This window comes from Crocodylus porosus, unplaced genomic scaffold (assembly GCF_001723895.1).
Source record: "Crocodylus porosus isolate Cpor-Errol unplaced genomic scaffold, CroPor_comp1, whole genome shotgun sequence".
NCBI lineage: Eukaryota > Metazoa > Chordata > Crocodylia > Crocodylidae > Crocodylus > Crocodylus porosus.
In genome coordinates this window covers 62,530,058-62,536,134 of record NW_017728918.1, presented here as the reverse complement: position 1 = coordinate 62,536,134, position 6,077 = coordinate 62,530,058, and the positions used below count along the sequence as shown (strand labels likewise).

The 6,077-nt window shown below is 42.8% G+C and overlaps 1 long non-coding RNA gene across 1 annotated transcript in view; it reads right to left on the bottom strand.

Moving 5' to 3' along the window:
• LOC109311812 overlaps positions 1-6,077 on the bottom strand; it is a 29,235-nt gene that overhangs the window by 5,793 nt on the left and 17,365 nt on the right. Inside the window, exon 2 of the long non-coding RNA XR_002101623.1 lies at positions 4,449-4,656. This is a non-coding gene — a long non-coding RNA (uncharacterized LOC109311812). The remainder of the gene's footprint in view (positions 1-4,448; positions 4,657-6,077) is intronic.

The following is a 6,077-nucleotide window of genomic DNA, read 5'->3' as shown; positions in this document are numbered from 1 at the left end:
AACAAAAACCTCTCTCTTTCCCCATTTCAACATACTTTTTGTTCAGCTGCTTTCTTGCATGAGCATGGTAGTAACATAGAAGGCCCCAGTCAGAAACAGGGTTTTTATTGTGATAGTCACTGTACAGTAACATAGAAGGATGCTGTCTTTGTACCTGAAAGCTGCAGTTGGGAACCTGATTGGGAATAAGAGTGACTGTACATGTATGTATTGTTGATGGTGGTACAGGATAGTGAGGACAAAGTGTATGTTTTTCTCTGTCCCCTTTCCCCCCAGTCTCAAATGGTATCTCTCAAGCAACAGGCGACTTAGCTCCATTTTTGCCAAAGCATGTGGCCTTTAACACCCAGATGCAAGCTGTGCCTCATCAATACAGATCATATCATCACTGGACCAAATAACATGGATTGTAACAGCCAAATTTTATTCACCTGCACTTCTACCAGTGTCATATATTCAATCTCCTGTTTACAGTGACTTTCTTCTGTCTACATTGGACAAATGGAGTGATTCCTACATGCAAGGATGAATGAACACCAGTCTGGCATCCATTCTAGAAAGACACATGCCTGTGGCAGAACATGTTACCTCCCTGAACTGCATAGGCTATGTCTAGATGAGCATGGATGTTTATTTCCCTGGGGACAAGTAGCAGCAGCACTCCTTGTGCTGCTGCTACTTGTCTCTGGGAATGCGTGTGCCATGCATGCTCTGGTGCATGACAGGTTACCCTGGGTGGGGTGGCTGCGGCCAGCAACTGTACTGGCCCCAGCAGTCTTACTTTGGGGTTCTGGGGTCCTTGGGGAGCTGCAGCGCTCCTGCAGCTGGGAGCCTGCTAGCAGTCGGGAGTGTGACTTTGGCCAGCCAGGCTCTGGTTTTGGGCAGCACCTGCTGCTGCTATATGCGCCATCCTGATTTTTTTTTTGGTGTGGGTTTTTTTTAACCCCAGAATGTCCCAGGATCAAACCCCCTCTGCTGCAAGGTAGCAGTACAGGGAATGTCTGCATGTGGGGTGTTTAGTGTCGCAGGTGGGTCTGTGGTGCTATATACCGTATGTCCACGCTCATCTAGACATGGCCACAATGGTTGTTCCTTTGGTGAAACTTTAGAAGAACTTCTGAACACAAAATTGCAGCATAAGAAATTATCCATAGACTGGATTGTGTTACACATGGTCTAAACAGGGACTAGATTCTTATCCCATTACCTGGATTAGCTTTTGTGTGACTCCTTTGTCCCTACGGACTTATTACTTGTTTGCTTCTCCACATTGTGTCCCCTCCCTCCCTCCTTCCCTCCCTTCCCTCTCTTTTGCATTGAAATCACTCTGTTTAATAGCCTGCTGTTTTGAACGACCTTTCATAACATCTGACGAAATGAGCTCTGTCTCACAAAAGCTTATGCATCTCTAGCCTACCTTCTGCTTGACTTCAGAATAACAGGGCTAACTACTTCTCTTATCTAAAAGAGATAATTAACCCATTTCCCAGTTTGGTCTTTCTATCGCTTTTTTTGACCCTGAATATCAATCCTCCAGCTCTAACTAATGTACATGCATATAAACGTATGCCTCTTTTTTTCTTAAACTTTTCTACTCCATGGGGAAAGCAGCAAAATGAAATATTAGCTTGACACATCACTTAAACCCCATGTGACAAGCCACTTTGCCCAGTTATCAGCTGCCATCCTTATTATAGAGCTGTTGCCTTAAAGAGCTTACTGGACAGAAACAGCAAAGTTTTCCATCCTAGGAAGCACAGGGGACCTGAACTGTGAGTGCTGTATTGGCAGGAGAGTAGTGAGGAGGAGTTGGGAGGTAGTTTTTACTTCTGTGTATGGTATTAGTGAGATGAATCTTGCTGACTGTTTTGGTACCTACGTTCTTAAAAAGGATGATCAAAACCTGGAGATGGTATTGAAAAGAGCCACAAAGCAGGTTTTTATTTTGGACAGCTTGAAAAAGAGACCATCTTTTCCATGGGGCCAAGTACAAGGTACTAATGGGCTCCTAAGTCTTTCAAAGAGAGGCATAGCAGGAACCAATGGTTGGAAGTTTAAAGTTAGACCAATTCAAATATAAACATCAGTTACATGATTTTTAGCAGCAAAAGTGACTATTAGGATGAACTGCTAAGGGAGAACTCACCATTATTATCTCTTGGTGTCTTCAAATCAGGGCTGAATATCCTGGAGAATTTGCTTTAGTCAAGTGAATTATTGGGCTCAGTGTGAGAGTTAAGTGATGAAATCTGTTTCCAGGGTATATAGGAAATTGGTTTAGATGATCTAATGGCTCTTCTGGCTTCAAAAATGTATTGTATTATGCTATTTTTAAGTATTACTATATTTGGGGGTTTTTTTTCAAGTTTTAAAAGTTGACAGATTCTTGTCACAATTGAAGTAGATGTAGGATTTCAGTAATGAGAAGAGGGAAATGGTTCTAACAATTGTATCTAGGATACCAGAATAATATATAATGTTAAAGAAGAAATAAGCAAAAGAATACAGTGTTAAAGAATAATAACCAAAATAGAAGATATGGCACGGGAGAAGGGATTTCAGAAAACAGTATATACATTATATTGTGAGTTATAAAGTTCATAGTATATGTAGCAGAACTTTACATGTATCCATTAAATTGATTTAAAGAAAAAGAGCATGAAGTTCTTTGTAATGAGAAAACTTCTAATATTATAAAAGTCTACGTCTGTCAGTCTGTCTGTCACACTTTATTTGGGCTCTGATTGGCAGACAGAAACAGGCAATCAGTGCTCCAAGTATGGGGGAGTGCCGACATGATTCTGAAGCCACGCGGGGGATGGGACGGGATGGGGATGGGGGAGCTGAGGTTAGCAGCGCTGCAAGAGGCAGAACAGTGGCACTCCATCCCTGCCTTTTCTTTACGGACAATTGGCTAGTTCTAATATTATAAAAACCTAAGTCTGTCTGTCCGTCTAACGTTTAATTTGCACTCTGATTGGCTGACAAACAGCCAATCAGTGCGAAGAAGCATTTTGATGGAAGGCAGCCCATTGCCATGATGGTGGGGACATAGGGGACGGAGCAGGGGGGTGAGGACAGTGCAGTTGGCCTCACTCCCCCCTCACCCTGCTTCCTGGAGGTGGCGGCTGGCCTCACCGCCCCCCCGCCATGTTCCTTGCAGATAACTTTGTGGGGGAGGGGAGTGGGCCCGGACAGGGGTTGGGGCCGGGGCTCCGTTTCCTCTTGGACCGCCCTCCCCGCCCCTGCGTCATTGTTGACAGGCAGTTGGCTAGTCTTAGAATAAGGAGCTAGCAATGTTAGCGAGGGATGAATGGATGATCGTGTTAGTGGACTTAAATATTTCCATTGAAGAAATGAAAGTATACTGTTACAGCACAGTGACAAATGACATATACTTGGAGGGAAAGTTAAGTGAGTACTTCAGACTTTAGCTGTGAACCAGACCACATTTTATTTGTAAGGGGGTGATTCACAAAGAACTTAATACCTAAGAAATCCTAGGCAATTCACAAAACCCCATGTAATCCCCCCCAACCTCATCTACACTATCAAGTTTTGTTTCTACCAGCAATTAAACCACTTGTGCCAAGTGCCACTCTAGCAACTAGCAAAAGACACAAATAGACACTCCCATGCCTTCTGCCAGCTGTAGTGGTCCCTTTGGCTATTAGTGCCTTCTTCTTGGAGTTAGACCACATCAGTAATTCAGCTAAAATTCATTTAACAAATCCAGAGAGGTGGTTAGGCAGAAGACAGGGAAGGGTGCCACCTTAGAGACTAACTGATTCAGAGAGCCATGAGCTTTCTAAGATAACCTACTTTGTCAGATGCTTAGCAGGTTGTTCCCTGTGAAAGTTTGTCTCTGAACCAGTTATTCCCTAAGGAGCCATCCCACCCTACCTTGTGCAATAATAAATTCAAAAGCCAACAGTTATACTTTAAAATGTTAAGCAACTGGGGGTTTTTTAATCTGTAATGAAGGCTAGCTAGAGATTTAGCAATATTACAGCACTTCTTAACTGAACCCGTACAGCTGTCACAGTTACAAGTATTTGAGAGTGCTTGAAACTGGAAGAGAGAGGGATGAATTCTAGTTGTTCCAGCTACAAAGAACCTTTCCTTTAATTATTTTTTTGTTTAAATCCCCCTAGATGTCTCATCATATCATCTTACAGTGTCTGCAGAAATTTCTAGAAACTAATTTGATTTACCCAGTAGTATACCTACATGCTTTTTCCAAAGCAGGAAACTTTCTTCTACTGGTTCTCTGGTGGTTGGCATTCCAACCTTTCTACCTACAGTAACATTTATAATAGCCTTTTTTTTTCTTTGTCTGATTCTTAAAACATTTCATTTTAAATTGAGAATTAATCTCCTCCCCAACCCCAGATTCCTACAAGTTCGTCCATATTTATATAAGAATACATAATTAAACATACTGTTACCTGTTATATAATTATTAAATTGCCCTAATGTAATCTCTACGCTTCCCAGCACATACGCTCTGTGCTCCAGTAGTTGTGCTGCTCCAGTGGAGCATCCTGGAGTCACCAGAAGTGTGTACATTTTCTTGTGGTTGGGTGCTGACAACTGACTCTTGTCTGCTACTAGAACTTTGCTGGCAGAAATAGGCAAAACCTTGGGTGCTGATATCTGGAAGAGAAAAGGGATTTCAGATTAACTCTACCCTCCTTTCTTCCCATGCTCACCCTGGTTCTTCAGTTCCTGTCGGCTCCACATACTAACTGTTGTGAATCCTAAGCCTAGGCCTTAACTTTATGTCTAAACTGACTGCAGCCGTGCCTTGAAATTGTATGCTTAAATTTTAGATGTAGAAAAGAAATGCTTGGCATTGCCATGCCTGAGTCTCATTATGAATCTTGCCCAAATTGCCTTGTCAAGCTTTTTCATCCTTTCAGCAGAACTAATAATCACCCTTCTCACTTCCTCCGTTGCTTTTGAATATTCTGTTTTACAAAGCTAGTTTCAAATATTGTTGAAAACAGTGTTGCCAATAATAGTGATATTAATAATATGTTTAAAAGTGTATTTCCTTCAGTTTTGTGATTATATAAGAATCCCTGCTTCCTTGATGAACTGTTCCAATGACAACGAAAGTGGTTCTAGAAGGTCCCCTTGGGCCAGTGAGACCCAAACATCACTAGGGCTGCTGCTGAAAAATTTATGTCTATGCTATACAATAGTGAAAATGGTGAGTGCACTTATTCTGCTTCATTTTATACCCAGATACAAAGGGTACAAAAACTTAAGGATTTGGTGGATATTATGGGTTAGCGAATAATTTCATAGATGTGCAGAGAAAATGTATTAGAGAGAAAGAGGAAGTTTAACACCAGAAGTGTGGAAAGACTTCATATCGAAAATATAAAGTGGAAATATACATTTGTAGGAACTTAGTTATTTTAGGGACACAAGGGTGTTGCTCCCCCGATCGGGTTGCAAAGGGATGTACTCTCGTCAGGTATCTGGACTTATAAAGGCAGGCAGGGAACTCACTCGTATGGTTTCAAACAAGTTTATTTTTTACTTACTCTCTGCGTTGGAGGTGCAGGCTGCAGACTTCTTACAAGGATTTCGCTTTTCGCTTCGCTTTCCATTCGCTAGTTACCGAGAAGCAGAACTGCTCGTAGTATCCGATGCGCTAACCAGGGAAGGGGTACGCTGGGAGTTTTCGATGGCGGGAGGCCCGGGGGTGGCCGGTCCCCATGGCATGTGAAAGTTGCACACTTGGTGGATTTCGCTAAGTCCTCCCCAAGCGGCGTTAACCACCGCCTTTTATACTCATTGCAACCCTGAGGTGCGCTTTCACCCAATCAGCTTTAGGCATTCTGTTCATGGCCTGATTTGCACAGTGCGGCAGTTAAAAAGTGCAGGAGTTACTGGCGTGCTCAATTACTTGAAATCACGCGATGATTCTACGCTAGCCACACATGCCCGTTGGCCAGGAGGGCCGTAGGCGGCGATATGCCGACACATAAGATACTACATACAGGGCAGTATGTGGGCGTGGTGTGTGGGCACGGTGGCACAACAATGGACTGGTTTCTTACAAA